This window comes from Apostichopus japonicus, chromosome 2 (genome assembly GCF_037975245.1).
Source record: "Apostichopus japonicus isolate 1M-3 chromosome 2, ASM3797524v1, whole genome shotgun sequence".
Taxonomy (NCBI): Eukaryota; Metazoa; Echinodermata; class Holothuroidea; order Aspidochirotida; family Stichopodidae; genus Apostichopus; species Apostichopus japonicus.
In genome coordinates, this window is record NC_092562.1 from 10,926,678 (window position 1) to 10,951,101 (window position 24,424).

The 24,424-nt window shown below is 36.7% G+C and overlaps 1 protein-coding gene across 11 annotated transcripts in view; it reads right to left on the reverse strand.

The window, feature by feature from the left end:
* Positions 1 to 23,909, reverse strand: part of LOC139977761 (adhesion G protein-coupled receptor L2-like) — a 102,392-nt gene extending 78,483 nt beyond the window's left edge. For 7 of the 11 annotated variants that reach the window (XM_071987467.1, XM_071987449.1, XM_071987459.1 and 4 more), the window contains exons 1-2: positions 23,720 to 23,907; positions 7,294 to 7,486 (exon numbers count right to left, since the gene is read on the reverse strand). The gene's annotated coding sequence lies outside the window, so the exon portion shown is untranslated. Of the gene's footprint in view, positions 1 to 4,954; positions 5,152 to 7,293; positions 7,487 to 23,719 lie in introns of those variants that run through there. The other 4 variants (XM_071987400.1, XM_071987412.1, XM_071987475.1 and 1 more) reach the window with 3 other exon arrangements.
* Between the last annotated feature and the right edge of the window lie 515 nt (positions 23,910 to 24,424).

The following is a 24,424-nucleotide window of genomic DNA, read 5'->3' on the forward strand; positions in this document are numbered from 1 at the left end:
TAACAGAAAAAGGTGACGTTATTATCATGTTGTACGGCAAGTGAAAGATAAATTTGTTACTTTTGTTGTATTTCACAAGCATTTTACTATTTTTTGGTGCCGGCCAGTGGACTGTTTATTCACTTCCAATGCCGGCCGGCAGGCGTGAGTGGCGGTTACCACCGGCCGCCGCCGGCCGGCGTGGCTATAACCCTGTATGCTTTTAAGCACAGGGTGCATGTTTGGTCTAACAGTAGGATGGCTTGAAGCAACAGTTTTAATCTTGAATATGTGATAGTCCAAGCAGTCCACAAACTAAGGAACTGATCCATCACCCACCAGCACCTCTCCCTCCCCCCTGCCCACCCCCCTATTAGAATCAATGCACTTCTTTGTTGTAAGCTGGCTATGGACTATTGACTTAAATTTGACGATCAATCTCTGTTAGCAGGCAAGCTCTGGAGACAAGTAATTCAACATCTGGAAAAATCTCCCACCCCACTGAAACTATTTTGTATCATTCGACATTTGGGTTGTGTCCGGATAGTTCAACGCATCTAGGCAATATCAAACTTCATTTTGAGGATAAAGTTGTCCTGTAATTATACAAATCTCGCAATACTCCTACTCACAACAGCTTGGACCGTGACAAATTTATCAGGATACAATGTAACCTTTAATTTCCACGCTGATTGGACCATACCATTGTGAAGGCTGCTTACACGATGTCGTACTGAAGTCTGATAAATGACAATAATAATATTTGAATCAATATCACACACAACTCCAAATTGGTTCAAAATTGATGAAAGCTGCAGCCAATATTGGAATATATTTTGAAATGAAAAAATTTTGCAATTTAATGGGGCAAAGAGAAAAACAAATTGTTATAAGAGAGAGCTGCACATCTACTGTGTTTATGTTGGTGCGTGTTATCTCCATAGATACGACAATTTAAAGGAAATGTGAAAATTACAGATGATTGTACGCATCAACTGAGAAGGTGGTATGTATACCATTAAGTGTGTGACCTTTCATTGAATTTAATCAGAGCCTTTAAATCAAAATAATTTACTTGTTTTGGTTGATTACATGTACCGTCTACCTGCTGAAGATGTTTATTATTTCCCCATATTCTTCTTCTTTGTTTTAAAACTTGTAAATAATGCTTTAGATGTGTTGCAAACTGTATATGTTTGAATTCGTGAATATGTGTTTCACAAAGCTCAATCAAAGCTCAATTTATTGTAAAATGCACATATGTTATATACTGTAGCCTCCAAATTGGGAATTTGGGTAAACCTTGGGTGTAAGATTGGTGTGCATATGCTTTTAGGTGACAGGTCAAGACAGGAATTCCAATCCCAACTGGATGAAAATTTAAGTTAGTACTGTACACAAAGCACACCCCTTAATAACACACTTCTCAAGTATACATCATCACCATGACAACACATTACCATCACCCAAACTGAATGTTTTTAACTTCCATCTGTTTCATAACTTTAACTCTTCAGTATTAACAACATTGACAACTTAAAACAATGTATCTAGAGCCTTTTGACAGTTTTGATTACCAGGCTGTTTTTTTTCATATACTCCAAGGAATCATCATTCCTTCAATTCTTTCAACGTCTCCAATTGAGTCGATGTCATAGCACCATCTTGAATAGCTCAGGTAGGGGCCCCTTTAAACCAATGATCACCCAAGATTATGATTTATTGAGGCCGTCCTAGTAGGAAGGATTTTGTCTAAATATCCATGAAGGTATGTATATTTATTACTCATAAAAACATATATATATGTATACCATGAAAATATCCCAGTGTGTGGATGATATAGACAGCTGTTGTTTACCAGTAACACTCCCATGAGTAATACCAAGGTACTGTTCAGTTGGCAGCCACCATTTTGTGGTATCATTTGGTATGGATAAACATTGTACAGTCTGTCAGGCAGTATGATGTGCATATTAGTACTGTAAAATGTTAACACAACTAAATTATATGTGTGCAGACCCCCAAGGGTAAAGTGGGACTTGTAAAACAAATACAAAAGTGTCGTATCCATCAGAGAAGATGGGGATGGGGGAGGGGAGGGGAGGGGGAAGGGGAGGGGGAGGGGGGAGGGAGGTGAAGCATATAACCTACAGAGTACTTCCACAATTTGTTATGTTCAAATTTTCAAACAGCAAAATTAATGATTTAGTGGGGTAAGTTGATAACCTGCATGAAGAACCTGATTTCTATACAATTTTTGCAAATTAGGAATCAACCCATCACTTAACTTGCACCGGCAGAGCCCTTCACTTACTGTACTGTCCCACTCCTGACCAGGCCTGAACATTACTACTGCACAAGTGATACTGAAAGGACAGGGTGACGACTGCCACGCTTTGATCACACCATCTGTGATAGCCAGGCACCACACTGCATTGTTATAGCAATATAACAAAGAGACACAATGTCAACTTTGTTTTCATACTACATGGTGGCTCCTACAATACTGCACAGCACAGTACTGTACATTACTATACTGTACGGTACTTTACTGTACTGTACGTACAGCACAGTAAGGCAAAGTAAAGTACTGTACAGTACTGTACATGTAATATACTGTACAGTACTATACTGTACATACAGCACAGTACAGCACAGTAAAGTACTGTACAGTACTGTACATAATATACAGTACAGTACTATACTGTACATTACTATACTGTACATACAGCACAGTACAGCACAGTTAAGTACTGTTCAGTACTGTACATAATATACTGTACAGTACAGCACTATACTGTACAGTACTATACTGTACATACAGCACAGTAAATTACTGTACAGTACTGTACAGTAATATACTGTACAGTACTATACAGTGCTGTACAGTACTATACTGTACATACAGCACAGTACAGCACAGTTAAGTACTGTTGAGTACTGTACATAATATACTGTACAGTGCAGTAATATACTGTAAATACAGCACAGTACAGCACAGTAAAGTACTGTTCAGTACTGTACATAATATACTGTACAGCACTATACAGTGCTGTACAATACTGTACTTTTATGTACTGTACAGTATAAACACAAATCAGAGCTTTTGAAATTACCTGTGATACGGGTGCAGCCAAGCTTATCTGACTGTTAAAATGGATGATACCATAAAAAATATAAAAAACACAACAATGGCACGCATGTGACCTGAAACTTTTCAAATTTTGTAAGACATGCATTATTTGAAATCTCTAATGAGTGGAGCTAATGTAGTACTTAGACTTAGCAACGGACCAACAAAAGTATGAATTTTATTTAAAAACACTTAATTGATAGTAAACTAGGCTTGGTCAAAAAGATTCAAAATATTCAAAGAATCTCAGCATTCAGAGGACCTATCACAATGAAAGTCTAAACAACCAAAGAGCTTGACTCTACTTACATCTAGAGGCTTAAACTGCTATGGATTATTTTGGTAGACTACTGTAACCTTTATTCACTTGCAATGAAATCACTTAAAAGCTCTGGGGGACGACTTGACAGATTTCTTTTAAGAAGTCTTACCTTATCCATAATATGTGGTTTTCCTGTCTTTGTGCCTGAAATAGTTTTGTCAATCAGTAGAAAGTAGGATGTCAAAGCTAACTACTGTAGTGTAAAACACCCACATAACAACTACTGTACTGTAATGCACACCTGTATGTGTGCTGCTGTACACTACTGTAAGGACTGGGCTGCTACAGTACACTAGAATAGCCAATTTTGACAAACTTAAGACTTAAAGTTGATGACAGATTCAGCATTCCATTTCCTTATTTATAAATAAATATTAATATTCTGATATAATCATGCAAATTCCTCTGAAAACTTGTTAAAGTGTCTAATCCATGGTAACAATCTTGAACATTAAGCAATTCACAGTAACTTTGCACAATTATCTTACTTGTACGTAACTCCCTGGTTGGCAAACAAGAGTATGGGACCCGTTTTAGGATCGCCAAAATATCTCGGAGGAGTTGCCATAACATTCGTCAGAAGAAAAAAATGCCGATTATTAGTGGAAATATTAATCTTCAACATGATTACTTGAAATATTTCAAAATATGACACATTTTTGCAAGATAAGCTATATTAAAAAAATTCTCAAAGGAGAATTGAACAGGGTTCCCTCCACAATCCCTCCCTTTACAAGAAAAGGATACTTTTCAGGCTGGAAAGGATGTCTAAGATACATAGAATCTGACGGAAGAAAAAACTCTTGAAACCTCCAGTACCATAAGGAAAAACTCCAAGGAAATATTCTGATCGAAAAAAAAGGCATGTAGGCACTTAAAATGGTAGAATGAGAAGGAAGGACAATGAGCCGATTATAGAGGGCCCACAGTGTTAAAAGATTACCAGGACATACTTAGGCCCGGAAGAACGGGTGCTAAGGTTGTGAGGAGACAGGTAAGCGAGGTGCGAGGTAAATATTGGGTCCACCAAGGGAAACAAGTTTCAACTACCAGGGCCCTACTGTTTACTGACACTTGATAAAGAGGAAATTGAGAGAATTATCCATAAACTTCGGATTCACTAAAAATAACGAAAGATTTAACCGGTACCTCAAAGTATACCTTGTTTTCTTCAGATTTTATTTGTTGCTAAATCCACAAAGTTCTATTAATATCAAGTTACAACAACTCAATAAATTTGATACATTTCAAATGGACAAATTAATTTCTCAACTTTATATATTTGTTCAAACCTGAGGCTTGCAAGCCAGATAAAGTTGATAAATTGCACCACCCAATAGATAATTACTGTAGGTGTACCTACAAGTATAAAGTGTGCTCGCCCTTTACAAACAATTGGGAAACATACACCTAACAAGCTGGTGGCTTTTCTATTGCTGAATTGGTTATAAACATATATGGATAAGCAATAAATAATAGGCTGATTACAACTTTTCAAAAAACAAAACAAAAATGCTTACATAGCTACTGTACAGTCGTTAAACCTGCCATTCTGGTGATAACCAGGGAACGGTTTCTGAACAATGTTTCAGCAGTAATGATAAGATCTACCAGCAGAAACTGTCTGTGGTGAATACAGGTAGAAATACAAAATAGCAGTCCAAGGCCAGCTAAACAATATCACAGCTCAAGTCACTGGAGTGTTCAGTACTACTGAGCAGGCAGTTTACAAATATACAGTGAAATGTACTAGGGGATATAAACACAAAAGCTCTGTATCCCTTGATGCGCTTTATCTCTAGAAACCTTTTGGCATTGAGCGTCAGAACATTTTATGTCTAGGATAGTTGGCAGCACACCAACTTAAGGTCACGGGTCATTAACTAGCGTACCTCTTCTGGGTGGCATAGTTCTACGATACAATTACTGTACCAATCAAACCCTTAGCATAAGTATGTTTTATGAGAACTGTATTTTTCAAATGTCATAAATTACAAATTATGCAAAATGCTCAATTTCACTTATTTTTAAAGCAATTTTTCTAACCGATGGCCCCTTGTTACAGTAGTAGTTTTTCAGTTTGCCAAATTCCAAGCAGACGATGACTGTTTTAGTAATTAATTGATAAATAATATTCTCCATTAAACAAATATAGATATATTAAAGGTGCTTTTTTTTGGGGCACCAAATCCAAAATTAGTATTTAAAAGACTCTTGGGAAACTTAGAAAGTGCATGCCTTGATCATTGAATTCTTTCTGGAGCATGCTCGAACCAAATAACTATGGAAGATACAGTACTGTTCACTGTACTAGTGCTGCTACATGTATGCATACTGCATACGGTAAAGAACTATAGCTTGCATGCTCATTTACTGTACATGCAGGCACTCTAAGGGTTTCAGTATCAACATAGGATAGTACGGGTAACTTAAAACTTCTGATGGTCTGACCATATCACTTAGAATTTTCTTTTTTAAATCCTCCACAACAGGCAATTTTGTCATTTTTGTGTCACACATATATCTTAAATAAATTGCAAGCCTGTAAATTCTTGCCTAATCTCATTATTTCTGATGGGATTATGGTGTGTGTATATATCGGATTGTTATCATTTCTACACTAAATGCCGATTTCATTAGCAAAGAAACCACAATGTTCACAGATCAATCAACTAAGAGGTTTCTAGGAAGACCCTCAAACACACAAGTTCTGCACCACAAGAGTGTAGAAGAGTATAATGTCAATATAGCCCCCAAGTCTACCTATAATAACTAGTATTCTTGTATAAAGCTGGAATTTAGTACCTTGTCCCTTCCCCACCCCTCCTCCCCCCCATTGAGCACATCCCATACAAAATGAAATCTTCCTTAAAAACAAGAAATTGTGATTTATCCATGGAAGCAACAGCCCATTCAGACCGAGGAGGTCCAAAGATAAAACTAGCTAAAAACTATTACCAAGTTTTGATGTTTACAGACCTGTACAAGAAGAGTGCATTCATTAAATGACAAAACAAGGGTAAGAGAGGAGCGAGGTTAACAATTGAAGTCCTCCTTTACAGCAAATGCTACGTACATTGTGAGAGAGAAGCCCAACGATGTCTCTCAACTAGAGCAGGAACAATCAATCTTGGAATACTTTGAGAACAGTTGCATGCTATAAAGTATCTTAACTGGCAATTCTTTGTTATGAAAGAACAATTACTGTATAGACGGAGAGAAACCACTTTAAATCCCCAATTACAAGGTAAAGATAGGGTTCTGTATGGCATAATGGGACCCAAGGCATGCAGTGCTGATTATTATAAGTACTGTCAACTTTGTGTGTCTGTGCATTTCCACTCCCCCCCCCATCCCCACCCCTTCTGTTTTTATTAAATAGCTTCAAGTTATTTCCATTTTTGAAAGAATGCACATTTTACATACAATTGATTTCCTATTTTATCTTCTTTTTTTCTTGGAAGGGGCGGGGGGGGGTGAGGGAGGGGATTATCGAAGCAGTCTCAGACTTGACATGGAAACCCACTCCATGGCTATCGAAACTTGACGGCAGCCATTACTTGGTTGTGAAAAGCACAATTTTACCTTCAAAGGCTCTCGGCATAAACTTTAACAGTCTAAGTCATTTCCACCGAAAGCAGCGTCGAGAAAGGATGCTTTCTGCACGTCAAACTTTTAATCTCTTGACAACAATTCGGTAACTGTGGACAGTTTCAGTTTTAATTTAATAATCCTTGATAAGGAAGAAGGAGGATATTTCCTGATTCCTTGGGAGGAAATCTGACAGCAATTATCACCTAGATAAAGGCCAAAACGATCACTCGATACTCCTACCACGTAGAATAAATATGAATCCTACCTTGATGTAAACCTCTGCTTATCCTTCCTTACCACCAGCAAGATCTACCGATCCGGGATGTAGAGGCAAGAAGACTCCTGCCGAGGAACGGTAATCCCTGTCTGTGCGGCTCTCCGTGAGCTCTGTTAACCACAGCTTCCTGTACGCCACAGGCAGGGGCACTTACATGAAAACTGAATAACAGTACGGAAACCTGAAAGGACAAGATATGTAGGTCGAACTAGAATTAGACCAAAACAAAAATGAAAGACAAATTTGAATACATCTGGTTGCATTTGTAATGCAATATCTCTGACCAATGCAAAACGATACTGTTAAAACAAAAAGTCAAAAGTGCAAAATGTATTTCATTGGTTTAAAAGTTTGTTTATATTTAATAATGTGACCCTCCCCCCCATACCCCATCTTGGAATCTTGCCAGAATGTCTAAATATTTTCACTTTTGCATGAAACTGTGACACAGTCACTAATTAAGACAGGTCTAATTGCCCATCTTAAGTGACAACTAATTGCACATTCTCAACAAAGACATTGCTAGAAAAATAGTTTACCAAGTATGATATAATGAGAATATGTGGCAGTGAACACATGCACACTAATACTGTAGTATGTTAAAATGGTACACTGGCTACAACCACCATATAGTACAGGGCCAAACTTTGAAGGTTTGTTTTTTTTTGTTTTTTTGGCTTGTCCCTCAGAAATCCCAGTCATTGTTGTGGTCCAAACAGCAAATATGATTGTCTGAAAAGTCCATATTACCAAGACCCAAGCAAGGCCAATACGTTCTGTAAAGTACACTGCAGTCCCAAGATATACACATGTGTGAATAGCTTTCCAAGAACGTGAACCAGGCGTGAAAATGGGGTTTGGAAGATCCGATGCATAACAGGCATTAAAGGCTTTAGGATGGTAGATTTGGAAGGAGGTCAGTGTACAGTAGATCGGCTAGTACCTTGCCATAAAGTCTCAAAAGACAACATCCAACAATTAAGTCAATATTTCACCGATTTAGGAATGCGCAATTAGATACAGCTAGTATAAATCAAGGTTTTCTTTGTCCGTTGTATAATGTTCTCACAAAAACTAACTTGATTGTACTCCAGCAGGACAATATAACCCAGAAAGACGAGAATCAAATAAATACATATCTGGGGGGGGGGGGTGAAGAGACCATTTTCTCGATTAGGAAGCCCTCCTGTGGATCCTTTGGGCTATAAATGCTATCGGAGTTCCTGTCAAATTTATAATCAGACAAACAAACAAACAAACAAACTCTTCTGAGATACATGTATCGCACATTTAAGTTAACAACAAATTAACTGTTTTTCGTTGCACAACAAGGTTGAATTAGGTAATTGGGCCTTGAAGAGAATTGTTGGATCCGTAGCGACATCCGCCACGACCAGGTGTAGAAGGATGTCACCAATTAGAGCTCTACATAACACTCCATTCGACATTCTTATCGTGGAAGGTGTATATATACTGGTGACAGACTGAACTAATTTGTTTTGTTCAGTACACAATTGTACGCATACTGTACGGTACATCTTGAGCACTTTAAGTAAATTAGATGATTACCTGCAAATAAGCCCCAATTTAACCCCCAAAGATGGAATTTGAAATATTCCATTTCAGGAATTATTCACTATTTTGTAAGAAACACATTTGTGACTTGTTCTGTGTTGTCTGCTAACATACTGGCTTGAATTTTTTTTTTCAATTTTGATAGGTTTTTGGCCAAGGTAAGGTACCAAGGTTAATGAATCCCAATTAATGGTCGGGCACTTCATGTCAAAATTAATTCTTCAGAGAAAATTTGATGATGTGTAGAGAAGATTTCTCTAGAGTACTGATAGGCTATATATATGAAAGCACATATTTTCAAATTAGGTATCTCTTGAGAACTGTCCACCATCCTGTTCCTCTGTCGCTATTGACTGGAACTCTGGGATGATAATTCTGCGTCTGTAGTTACTACAGAACCAGTAGTTACTACCAGTAGTTACTAAAGAACCATAGTTACCATAGAACCATACTACCAGTAATGTAGTTTCTACAGAACCATAACAGTGGTTCTGTAGTTACTACAGAACCATAACAGTACTTACTAACTGTAGAACTGTAGGTGTATAGACACTCAAAGACTCAATTTGGATATCGATTAGCATCAAGGACACCACAAAAAATAGCTGTCAGTCAAACTTCAAAAAGATGAAAGCTTTTATTGTCATACATACACATTTAAAAGTAATCAGTATTTCCACATCTGAGAACTTTTTTTTTTTTCCATTTCAACTCAGCTGGTTTACACTTCAAGTGTTTGCAAACTTTCTCAAGTGTTCAATTATACCCATGCACATGGGTTGGGAAGATCGGGTCATTAAATTTTTAATACACATATAAACCACTTTTGGAATTTTCATATTTCAAAATTGGAAAATTATGAGATTTACTATTCTGCTTCATGAAACTCTAATCCCAAAGCTTTCTCTCCCTCCACCCTACTACCCCCCCCCCCCACACCCACCCTCTCCAGAATCTTATTCAAGCCATGATTTCCTTCACTAATTAAAAGTGCAGTTAAGTTCAGGTAATGCATTGCCTCAAATACACTAATTCCCTACTGCAGGCATATCAGCTGAGTTTTCACTTTTTGGCTGTTATTAACATAAATTTGTATTACAATCGACAGTTAAATACAGTATTTTCACCTTGACCCAGCCCAAATACTGAAGATTATTACAAACTCTTACAAAATATTTTGGCATTGTTTGTGTTAGCACAGCATGTATAATAGAATTAACAAAGGTACTGTAACAGGGCTTTTTTTTTTAATTAGTTTTGTTTATTTATTAAACAGAGCATTTGATGTGGTAATAACACTTGATTATTTCTTATCTACAACATCTGCTTTTGAATTGCACAAAAAAAATCTACTCCATTGTGAACTTGTAACAAAGGTTTATTACTCCTTTTCAATGGGCTAATTGATACTGGTTAATGAACCATGCATCCAGGTCATACAAATTTCTGAATTTTGCTTTTGTTCACCTGTACTTGGTACTGCAGTGACACAACAGTGTATTGGGCGAATTAGTATACAGCATGTATTACTACTTAGATTGTGCACTGAGGCTCAAGAGAAACTTGTTTCTCTTTTGTACTGTAAGTATCAGAAGAGACTTGAATGAGGAAAAGAAAAAACTGAAAAAAAAAAACAGTTTCATACTCTCTTACTATGAAATTTGTAAATGCAACAAATGAGCCACACAGTACAGTAGGTAAATTAGGTAAGCATGACTTTAGATAGTATACTGTCCGATGATTACGACAATGTTCACCCAAACAGAACGCATGCAGAAAGCATTGAGTCTAACAGGTGCATTGCAATGTACAGTATGTGTAGAAGAGACAATACCCAGGGACTCATCTGTACCCCCTCACAACCCCTCCCTAAGTTTCTGTTTATCCTCCTGCTGCCTCCTCCTCTCCTTTTTTCTTCCCTCTTTGGATACCTTAAATCCAAACTTTACTCAAAATGTCACCTCTAGAGGAGGTATGAAGTAAAAATTATTATTACACAGTTAATCAGTAGACACCCCATGCATACCATCCAACTTTCCTTCTTTTATTATAAGTTTGGAGATATTTTTGTTTTTTCCAATGTAATAGAGGTCAATTAAGAACCGGTAGTTTGTGGTGATGACCAAGAGTACAGAAACCCCATTGAAAACACCCCCAGGGAGACCACAAGAGAGCAAAGACTACTGAAGAAAGGGAGCAGCAGTTCTGAGAGCTAGAGAGTATAAAATAAATAAAGTGGATGCGAAAGCAATCTGCAATTTTGATGCTGACACCGTTATGGAGATAAATGGGACCAGCTCTGCACCCTCTCTGACAGTTAGAGAGATTAATGATACAAGTGTTGGGAAGTAAGTGGTCAACATCTCACTGAGCCATTTAAAGACCAAATATGGAGGCAATTTTTGTTGTTGAGATTTTCCATTAATTTAGGAGTTTACATACCCATAATCAACATGTGTAAAAAATAATCTTCGAAAACCTACTATAACCCATCAAAAAACGACCACGAAAATGGACATTTTGGGTAGTCACGTGACATGAACCTCTGGAATGTCTGAAAACAGAGATTGACCCAAAGGAGCCTCTGGTCACCGTGTGACGTCAAAGTTTGTATACCGCGAAAATCAAACGCTGATATAGGCACTGTTTGTACACAGATAGCGAACAATTGTACTGTTTTTGACTTCCAATTTCGAGCGTTTGAAAAGCTGTTAGCTTAAAACAAGAACACATGAAGGTTAACAACAAGTTTTAAGACAATTATAAGCAGTAATTTTAGTTAAATTGCTTATTTTATTAGCAAAATTTCCACTCAAATGGAGGCATCTTTTACATAGCGTAGCGTCAATAGGTCCGTACGGTACAATATACTTACGTAGTACTTACTCGTTTTAATATCCAAAAGTACAAACACAGAAAAAGTATCCTGTCAATAAACAAATTTAGCAGTGAATATCCTAATCCACGTTTCTTGTTCAATCCTGGGCGAGAAACTACCGTGACTCTGTGTAATTCCACAGAGTTAGGTCTAGTTGAAACAGGCCTTGACCAGTAACATCCCACAATCACAAGACAGTCACTAACGAAATAAAACGTCCGATCGCTACATACTACCTTTTTTATTCAACTCCTTGGAACATGCAGATGTCGGAATAAACAGAACGGACAATATTACACATGTATCACGAACTCACGATACTGGAATACAACAAATGAAATAGATAAATCCTAACATGGCTATTTACACATGCTGTGAGCCAACGCCGGCGAGAGTTGTAACTAACTACCGTACATGTACTAACAATGCTATACCCTTGGCACGGTATATATATACGGTGATCTCTTACAGTAAATATATTACTGTCAATTGCGTGATATAATGTTACATGTAAGGACGTCCAGGGCGTGTTTACGGTCAATTTCACATTAGCTATGTCCGACCATGGTCCGACACAGCTATCGACAGTATATAATTTTCACAGAATGAGACATTTGCAGCATACACAGAAGCAGGGTCATGCATGTGGACTCATGGGCATGAGATACTCCGGGTGCTGAAAAATCTTTCCGCGTGGATCTCAAAAAATTGATCCAAAGTCTGCGGCGTTTTAAGTCGGTTCTTTTACTCGGAAATCTAAAAAAGCTGATGCTTTTGTTGGATGAGGTATAACTGCAACCTCCAACAACACAGAATTGTGGCATTTTGAGGAAAAAGGAGTAATATCGTTGATGTTTTTGGCAGCTCAAGTATACGACTTTACACACTAAATGTATAGTTGTGAGTGAGGTATACAAACGTTGACGTCACATGGTCACCTGATGACTTAGGAATGTTTCAGGAATGTCTGAAATAGAAGCTGACTTTTCGTCCCATTTTTCACGTATTTAACGTCCGAAATTGGTAAAGTTAATTACAGCAATGTAATTGGAGTCAGTTAAGGATTACATACATGAAAAATGGTGGGATTTTATGTTCATCGAAAAGTCTCCATAGTTGGTCTTTAACTTGTTCCAGAGATATGTCTCACTGGTTCTGTCTCCCTCTCCCCCCCCCGCCCCCCCCCACACCACCCACTCCACTCTTAAAGAAAAACAAGCCATGCCAAATAAGACAGAACAAACAAAAGGCACCCACCCACATATATCATAACCACAAATATTTCATACCAATTTTAATGTGTTAGTTTACTCTCTATATATATGCTAGTTATACTTGTGCAAAAATATTTTGCTATGAAATATTGTGAGTAATTGAACTGACTCATACAGTATTTCCTATAATGGCATTTATGTATAGAGTACAGTAGTTGTACAGACAAAAATGCGGTTAATTGTGTCCACATTTAATCAGTTGAAATTCCCGAAACTTAAATACTGGTTCTGGTATTTATGAATGCTGATACTTACCTGTCTCCTATGCACTCTAACCCAGATAAGAAAGTCTAGTAACATTCTTGCACTCCGTTTCCACCCCCCCCCCCACTTGACCCCCTCCCCTCTACCTGGTCGCTGCACTCTTCTTTGCGCTGACATCTTTCAAGCCTTATTCTGTATGACATTTACAGCACTCTCATGTATGAGCAAACACAAATTAAATGCCTATCATGGCAGCCTAAATAATCTTTTCTTCAGTTTTGACAGATTCCCTGAATATCCGCACATTGTTAATTAAATGCTGTTCTGGTAAAGGAGAAGGACTAAAGACAGAACTAGAACTACTCAAAACACTAAAATCCACCAAATTCTCAACAACAAAAATAAAAGAACAAACATTGATCAACTAGCCTTCCAAACTTAAATGAAAGGAGTACAAATTACCAAGAATTAAAACTTGCTTTGATTGGACATGCACGAGGACATGCTATTGACAAAACCACAATGATAACAAGTCAAAGCTTTAAATTATCATCAATTGTTGGTATTAACTACACGACACAGTGCATGAAAGGAGCACATGTATGTCAAATAGCATGTTTACTGTGAAATAACATGTACGCAATATATACTGTAAACATTAACTTAAAAATCAATCACATTGAACACTTGTTGAACTTTGCCCAGATAATAACAAGTTTATAACACCAATAGTACACACACTGTATGCTAGTCAAAATAAACAGACCTGTGCACTTTACAGACTTCCACACATAGCAGCAGTACACTATTTCAGCAATTCAGCTCTTTGTAGTGTTGAGTCATCAATTTTACCAAGTCTTACAGGCACTGAAGACTCGCCCCAAACCGCATGTGGCACTCTGAAAAAGTTAACATTCCTTTGCTTGCAAGTGAAGTTTTCTGCTTGTTGAGCAAATGCAGACAGTATTGAAACGTGTTACCTTGTTATATTTAGCTGGACCTGAGATGTCCATCGCTGTATCGTGTGTACACTGTGCTGTGGGTATTGACCGCAGCTGTATGTATTGACTGTACACTAGTGTCTAATTACCGACAGTAGCAAGCTGTGTGTGTATTATTTGGGATCAATGGTGGTGTCTAACACTTCTGTTACACCTCATTCGAAACTAGGTCAGATTACTGGCATGAGACGTTTCTTTTTGCGGGAGTCTTCACACCCTTTAAATCTCACAAGTATTACTCAAAATTGAAGTTAGAATTGCTACTGACCAAACTGAGACAAAACTATCCAATAGTTTTTCTTTCTTTTTTCTCTTTGCCAAATGAAAGATTATGAGGTATATATTAATTCGTTTATGAATTTGATTCTTAGAAGTTTGTCTCCCAGTCCCAGACACTTTTACTTTAGTATTAATTTTGAGAAAAGAAAACAAAAGACAAATTAGGCAATATCATTTTGACAGTTCCTTCACTACAGTATGTGAAATGAATTTTGACAGGTTAACCTAATGAACTAACTTGCAAGTTGCAACTGTGATGGGACTTTTATTGCATCATTACAAATGAAGCATCAACTTGAAAAAAATCTATCCTCAAAGTTTTGCGATATTCCCACACACCCATGTCTCTCCGTTTTTGTGACTTACACGACATATTGGCTGTTCAATATGTGATGAACAAACCAAACTTGTAACGTTCAGAATTGTACAGTTCTACTTTGAGGAGAGCTGGCCAAGAACTTGACCATGCTGACATTTATTTGACATTACAGAACTCTGCTTATCAACATCATAATAATAATAACCATAATAATCATAATAATAATGATAGTAAATTAGACTTATATAGCGCCAAATCAGTAGACAAAAGTCACTGCTCAAGGTGCTTTACAAAGAAAGCAGATTAATTTACAAAAGAAAAAGTGAAAAGATGGGTCTTAAAGTAGACTTTTGAATGTACAGTAGAAATTTACAGTATATATAGTACAAATTATACAGTGTCCCTCCTGCCTGTGAACACAAAGGGACCACCGTTCTGGACCCAAAATGTGGTACACTGTATAAAGGATGATTTATCGCACATAAAATTAATTTTGATTTTCAGAGACTATTAAAAAAGAAACATTGTACAGTCAGTCCAGGTTGTGTTGGTATCTTCATACCACTTTTAAGCTTTTAGAAATGATCCTTTAAACAGCTTGAAGTAAAGTTTATAAATTAAAGCGACTGGATTACTTAGTCTAACACACCTGAGCATTAAAGGTCAGTTCCTTAATAGATGCAACACAAAACTCAACAGGAGGAAAGCATAATAGTTTTACAGCACAACAATAACATGTTTACAATATAATACATGCAAATTTGTCATGGACAAATGTTGTTCAATGTGTGCTCTGTTGCTAAACAAATATTTAATCTAGGTGAGTTATTAGCAATTATATTTGTTCAACAATAGCTTAACAATCACACATATTTAGGCCTTCACTGAGGAGCTGACAACATCAATCAATTCATAGTCTTAAAGGAGCATTCCAGAGATGAACCGTAATTTAAAGGTGAACATCTTAAAAAATGATAAAAGCTGCAATATTAAAACTAATATAATAATATATCAAAACTAAAAATCTGCCTAGCGTCATCTTTTTAAAGTGAACATGTATGCTAAGTTAGTTAGAACTGTTTTTGGTTTCGCTAGAGCATCTTAGATACTTTAAAATAAATCCTCATAGTTTTGGCTTACAACAGGATGAACACAACTGAAAGTTAATGTTGTAAATGTAAGGAAATTGACAATGGAAAACTGACTGGGATAATAAAATAAATTTGAACAGAGTAAAACATTTTCGGCTAAAACAGAATTATAACCTTGGAAGTCATATGAGTTGATAGATCTGCCTTTAATTAGCTACACTTCTTGCTGGATGGTCAAAATAAAAAGTTAAAAACGATGTCATGCTGCAGGTTAGAGTATGAACGGCAGATACAACAATAAGTGTGCAACATTCCTTCACCAATCCATCTACCTAAATGACAGCATATATCATTGCTTATATTATTACAAGTTACTGAGGGAACCAACTACCTTGCAGGAAATGACTGGGGTGGTGTAGTGGATAAGGATAAGATTATGCATGGTAACCATGGTGACCAGCTTCACCACAATCCATCAATACCAATCGGTGGCCTCACTGCCACTGTTACCGACCTCATTAAAGAGCTACTGATTGACTTCAATATAGTTGAAAATTAAAATCACGATTTAGAAAACCATCCTTGCAAATTCATATCTTACATGTATATATGTACTATGGAATTTTAATAGATGTGTCATCAAAGCACTTTTATAGACCTTACTAAAAATAACACTGGGATAGAATGTATGGTGAACATAATTAGCATAAAGAATTCAGTTAAAAGGGGAAAAAAATAATTCAGCATTGTATGGTCAAGTAATGTTCACATTTAAAGCTCACAATGATGGCACTAATGCACACCGAATCCTTGTGATCTCATTGAGTTGCTGTAATTACTGTACGGAAAAAAATATATTCTACATTCACAACACTGACAGTTTGATCTACTCAGAGAAATCAAAGCTGAAAATGATGAATGCAAAGAATACTATAGGGACCTACTAATTGTGTTCCGAACAATGGACAGAAATAAATCGCACCCCTGGAGGGCCCCGGGTAAAGAATGACAGTTTCGACTAACCTGTACATACAGTACCTACTGCAAACCTATGGACTATAGCTAATGCATTCAAACATAACAGGATCTTTAAGTATCTTTAAATGTAAAGCAAACAGCAGTATGCCACTATCAATCATCTTTTTATTAAGCAACCTTTCTAGATACATTCAAGATCTTGCAGCTTTTTCAGCAAAATTGACAGATAGCTCTGACTTTAGCTTTGAGCTTTATTAAAAAGAAAGAAAAAAAAACATAGCAAAAAATGCAAAATATTAGTAAAATGTCTTCTTCAACTAATCTCTGTCCAATATTTCTGATCTAAAACATAAATACCGATCAGCATTAACGATACTGCGTCATACAACTGTAATAAATCAGGAGACTGTTTTATGAGAGCAATGGTCATAATTGTTATGTCTAGAATGAAAGATTCTTTCATCTCAGAGACTGCCTTTTCTTCCAACCATATCAATCAGCTACAGTAGGACAGGATACAGCTTGGTAATTAACAAATGGTCCCTTAAGACAGTCCTTTTCTTTCCTGTGACAAAAACATACATCTCCCACAAATTTCTCTGAACCGGATCACCTTGGGAACTGTTAATAGGGGTAGTGTGGTTGAACATCAAGATGGAGGAGACCACAGAAAAAGAAAAAAAACAATTTCATCTCAGTGGTCAAAAAAATGCCAGAAACTATTTTAGTGCACATGATGCATATGGTCAATTCTGCCCCAAAAATCCGCTCTGAGAATGATCATCAGTGCACTTAACTTCTGAGAAGGACTTGAATAACTAACCGAAATAAAACAACATCCAAGAGTGACTGAAAAATATTAACCTCTTCTCGAATTTGACAGTTAACGGTCTTCATTAGGATCATGAGGGAATTGATATGCTGTTAAATCATAGCCCGGCATACTGGATTAAATAAAGACATGTATTAAAATTGTGATCCCATACATAACCAGTAAACCGGGTATCAGCGGTAAACCACTGACGCGTCTATCAGTTAGCAGCAGGAAAAAAATATCATTTGCCAAATTAATCATCTGAAAGGTATTTTGTTTTTCCAAAATAAGTCTGAACAGTGTACATTTTGTCATTTTAATAGCAACAGACGTAATAACACTGTACTAATCCAATATTACCAGATTTTTGACAAAATTCAACACAATATCAAACATTAACACCATTCACCTTCATCTGGTCAGAATGTACATGTATCATTGTTCTGCATAAATAAATTTCAGTTGAGGAATGAATGTTATCTGGTCAGCAGTTGTCTTTGTTCTTCAGGAATAAATTTTATAAGCAGACTGATCTCTACTGCAGAAATGACGGTCAACCAGTAAGGAAGCAATATGAAGAACCTGACCAAGAGACAATCAAGGGCAAGATGACCGACTCACTCCTGACATAACCAGATGTGACACATTTAGGATGCGGCTACTTAATAGTAGACGGGGTAAGGACCCATCAGAGACGAAGCATCTTTTACAATGTCCATCCATCTTCCTGGAGACTACAGTACTACCTGCTACATATGATGTATTCTGTAAGAGACAGTGTACAGTCCACATTGGACATTAGTAACTCTGAAGGATAAATGGTAATTATGTCTGAACAAGTGAGACTGACATAAATTGAAGGGGTTGGAGAGCGGTGGAGGTGGGCAACCCGGTAGACCATGGTTAATGCAAGCTGGGGCCCTGAGGCTTTAGAATATATATGGTTTCAAAAGATGGATACTGTGAACATACATGTATGAATGATACTGTGTAAACAATCACATGTATGCATGTTTATACTGCTTACATACTCACATACATGTAAACGTTTACATACTCACATGTATGAATGCATATGTACTGTGTATGAATGTACACTGAGTACATACTCATGTGTATGGATGTATACACTGTGAACATGTATACTCACTAATTACATCTGACAGAGACAATTCTCATCACAAAAGTAAACAAAAATTTTCATAAAGAAACAACTACTGTACCAAAACATGTTAAATTAGACATGCTTTAATTAGATATCTTTTTTCCCCAAACTATCCATGTTTTACCTTGTTATGACATTTTGCATATCATTCAATAAGTGAAAACATTTAACCTCCCACACATTCCCTCCCACGCTCCCCCCCCCCTTGTTTTTGCAAGAATATGTTGAAGGGAAAAAATATGCTGAAATATATGCAGAACCATATATAGTACATGATCAACACCTTCTTACAGAAATCTTTCCTCACAACAATTACAAGAGGTTGCCTGGGCAAAACCTGTAAAGGAGGACAGGCATGTAACAAGATATCACAATGGTGTATAATTACACGACACCTAATCATCGTAAAAAATGTAATAATGGCTGCCTGGGGGAAGTAAAAAAAAAAAAAAATTGACATCTTTGTGCTAATTCAAGATGAAAGACACAGCTAACAAAAGGGTTTGCAGACTGCCTTGAGGAACAAAATCACGTTTCTTTCTTAGACTCTCCGTTAGGTCATTTGCTGCTTTTTTTTTCTGACAGTAAATATAATATTCAGAGGATATTTCAATCAGGTGGCTGATAAAGTTCCACTAAGTAGTGATGCATACTGTACAACAGTGTTGTTGTTTAGTATCATATATACAGTAAAGTAAGCTGGAATGTCACAGGATCTCTAGCATTGATAAAAAAATGTTTATATTTTATAACAGAGGCTTGTACCAGATATTCACGACATGTACAATAAATTAAATGACACATTTACACTCAAAAATTTAACTTTATTGTTTTAATATTTCATTAAATTTGTCTTTTATCGAAAAGGTACACTGGTACAGTACATCTTTACAGCAAATTCAGTGGGAAGGTCATACAGGACTACTGTACATAACATACTGTAGGGAACCTGTTGCTTCTTGCTCTTGCTTCTGGTTATATCCAATGATTTAATCCAAGATTTAAATTAGTTCTATTAAGTCTAATATGTAATTTACAAGAAACCTCCTCCTCAACTGAGAATCCGAACAATCGTACACTACAAGCGTCTCTTAAAGAGACTTTCTTGATGTTCTACTCATGATCAAGGTAGAGATTTGAAAGAGAACATTATTAAATTTAGGTCTTAACGTCACAGTTTTGTTTTATTTGTTCTGAGATATATGCAATCATTTACTTACTAGTACTGATAATGTACAGTATGTATGTAACTCGGGAAGGGTTTGAAAAGAAGTTTTAAAATGTTACAGGGTCTTGTACTAGTTAGCATAATGCCAGACCTAACATAACTAAGATGACTAAATGCTTCCTCTTTGGATGCTCTGCTAGTCTGTTCAACATGTACGCTTTATGAAGGGTCAACCTTGTCAAACCGAATTTAATGGAAGACTTTTCGTGACAACCGCACGACGCACAGTATATATGACGACATGTCCTTAGTCGCAAGCAACGACTGAAGTCTAACAAGGCAACATAATGACTCCAGGTTTGTTTTCAACTGATCCTAGTTGTTGTTTTAAGATAATCATATCTTATACCTGGAATGCTCCTTTCAGGTCAAATGATCACATTGTCTGAGCAGGGAAGTGACCATTATTAGTATCAAGATAGCAAATATTACAAATTAGTCATTTCGAGGACAAGTTAAATTTACTTTTACAGACAATATTGGCAGATATCTGCACAAAAGATAGAAAACTTCAATTTCCTCCCACCCACCACACCCTGACCCCCCCCCCCCCCCACCAAAAAAAGTGATTGTGTCCAGTTGATTGGTATACAGTACCTACTGTACTATAAGAGCCACTGAACAGTTGAAGTATGATGGTTTGAGTAAAAATAGCCCCGTCTCACTGGAAGGGTAGATGAATCAAACATGGACCAATTCTCCACCCATTATTACAATCCCAAGTAATTTGGTAACTTTAAGGGTTTTGTTTTTGCTTCAAACTTATCAGCAGAAGTGGAACCATTCTGCACACAAAGAACCACAATCCAAAGTAATTTGGTAACTGTTAGTTTTTGGGGGGATAACTTTTCAGCAAGCTAAAATCTAATGACAGTATGAATGCATTGGTTTTACAGTGATGATTCCCACAGCTTTAAGCTTAATTACTTCAAGATAGTCAGTCTAGTCAAGCTGTCTAAAGAAATCACTTTGAAAAGTATGGTTAAAAGTAAACAATCCACTTGTGAAGTGCTTTAACTTAATGCTTCAGTGGTCTTTATGGGGTACTGGCTCCAACAAAGGCCAAAGAAAGTTTTAACAATTATTACATACAATTGAATACCTGGTATTGTTGGACAGTGATTAAATTCTTATAATAGTTCATTTCAGTTGGATGGGTGAGATTCTTTTCTGTCACGTTTTGTAAAGAATGGGGGGGTCTCTTGAAAGAATCACTGATACAGTATGACAAAAAGCTGTTGTCAAAAAGGTATTATCTGGATAAGATGTAACTGAGATAGAAAATGCCTAGTTGTTGGGAAAACAGTGAATAGGAAATCTGTTTACTTGGTACAACTGGTGGTCTAAATGTGGTCAAGACAGTACAATAATAAAGGGCTAGACTTGGTGTCTTTGGTTTACTCAAAACGTCAAAAAGTCAATTCAGAGGAAAGGTTGTGACAATATTTAGCTAAACGTCAACAGGACTGTTTGGCCAACATTTACAGGTAGGCCTAGATAGTCTTGTGGCATTGGTATACAGTAGTTCTACCAAGAATTACCTACATTCAGAATCAGCAGGTTGATAATAATTACTACGTACATACAGTATGCATGTATCATGTGTCAAAAGTAAGTGTCCATATTATTTCAACTGTACTGTAGGACAGGTATGATACATCGTTTAAAACCCACACTGCCTTCAGATAGGAATCTATAATGTGAAACCATCATTTGCTCACACCAGCTATCCCCCCCCCCGTCCCCCTCCCTCCAAAAATAAAATAATAAACATCAGTTTTCAAAGGGAAAACTTACCTTCAACTCTGCTATTTACAGCAATTTATAATAATAATCTCTACGAGTCCTAAATATAAACCCAGGCTGGAAGATTACTAACTTTACACCTCCCTAGATTTTGAACATAACAAGATTTGAACAGACGACCCTTAGGCGGTGGTTTAGACCTTACTTTATATAACAGTTGTACTTTACAAATCCTGTATTTTATGTACAACATTTTTTAAAACCTGGCAAACAAATACACAAGAATTTTCAATAGTGAGGCTCAGGCCAGTAGAAAGAAATAATGAACTGAATTTTTATTCTCCAATATTTCTCTCAATTGATACAAAAGTTGAGATGAATTCAAAAGACATGAAATGTTTTTAAATTATATTTCTTATACAAGATTTAGGATTACTTTGTCACTGGATAGCAAGTATTTACGGCCTTAAACTGTAACTTTTTACTCACCATCAAAGATAAAAGTAACAAGGACAGATTAAGTAATTATGCAAAAGTAATTATGGAAACTATGGTAGTCCTTGGGAGACACTTTGTATACATGTGTATGATATGCATCACAATCTCATGCATGCTAAACTTAAGTCCCTTGTCCCTCCTACCCAATTTCCCCCCCCCCCCCTCCCCAAACCACCCATCCTCTTTCACCCCTTCCCAAGATCTTTCGACATTAGCATTCACTCAGACTGTCCCATACTTTTCCAGTGATACAATAGAAAGGGTGTTTGCAGCGTCTGTCTTGCCCATCCTAGTATATGCGGTTCCAGTTTGGTATCATTTTGTACATGTTAAATATAAGAGAAGAATAAAAAGTTTCCTTAAATTTTGTTCAAAAATTTTCAGGCTTAATTATGAGAATCTTGTATAGAGTCAATGAATCTGCTAGGAATGAATTTGTAATACTTGTCAAAAATATTCAAACTACTAACGAACATCCTCTACATTCCAAGCTCAACTCTCTGTGCAATAAAACAAATTCTAATTTGAGAAATCCAAATATCACGCCATGTTTTAGAACTATTCTCTTTAAGAACTTTACACAGCAGCCCTTTTTGTACAAAACGGCTCCTTAGATCCTTTATTGTAGCTATTTGATGTCTTAGAATTTTTACTCTTTAAGAACTTGTTTTATTTACAGAGCAGCCTCTTTTTGTTAACTGGTAAAGACAGCTTCTTAGATAATTTGTTGTAACTTTTTGATAATTTTGATAACTTTTGTAATGCTTTATATCGTTCATTATTATCTTAATCTCATAAACTTTTACATGTCTTAACCTGTATTTTTGATGTTCTGTTTATTGTTATATTTTTATCCTATTTATAAATTTCTCTGTAAATTTATACTGGAATAAAGAAATGAAGAAAATGAAAATGTAGGCCTACAGTATATTGCTAGGCTAGGTATACTTTAACTAGGCCCCTATGCCTAGGCCTATGTACTTCATAGAACTCTACCTTCTATTCTAAGGGACGTTTCATGATTCATCAGTGTCAAAAAAAAGAATTTGTACACGCTACTTAGCCATACTATTACTAGTTACTACTGGTCTACTTAATATAGGATAATTAGTCCAACCAAATGGTAGTATTATCGTACATTGAGGGAGAAAACATTCACTATCATAACGGGGCAAGAAGTTTCCGAGCAGTGACACCATTTATATTCATACACACCAGAGGCTGACGTTCAATGAGTAATGAATGTAGGCCTAGGTCTATGCATTAGTTACACTTAAAATAGGGCATAAACGTATTCGTTAGCACTCCCACCCTTACATTTCATTCGTAATTAACTTAACGACAACCAAAAAAAAAACACTTACCTTAGTTAGTGGGCAGATTTGTACTAGCGATCTCTCTATCTGTTCCAAAGTTACTATTAAAACGAGTCCTGGTAACTGAGAAGCACGTAATTCAGCTGACAAATGCGTTCAAGTAGCCCGATCTCGGTACATGTGTACTGCTGTGCAATACGTTATATGCGGGTACCAATCAGCTGTATACTGTTGTGAAGGCCACTACTTGGTAGCTTTTATCATCGATTATCGTTACCGAGAATATCATTGGAATGAGTCACACTTCGTTGCATCAACTTTTACATGACGTAACATTACCGTCTGATCTGAGAGAATGTGAGGGGAAGGGTAGCAACGAGGTAAATGAATCTGGAGAAACTATCACACAGTAAATACGGGCGTACGCGCGTACCATGTATGGAGGGTCATGTGATGTGTTCCAGGGTGGTACTAATATACTACTCTCCCTATTACGCATGATTATTTCACCCAACTAGTACGTAAATGTGTTTGCGTGCAGACGACACCCGTTACCTAGCAATAACCGTGCCTGTAGCCTAACGTGATAGCTATATTCCCGTCGAGCAGCATTAGGCTCTGTTCCATGGAGAATTCCGTGGTTGCACTGAACTAAACATTTCCCATTTCTACATTAACTTATAGCGTGTATTAAAACGTTAGGCCATATGAGACAAAGCGTGCCCTAGAGCTGCTGTATTAATAAGTAAGATT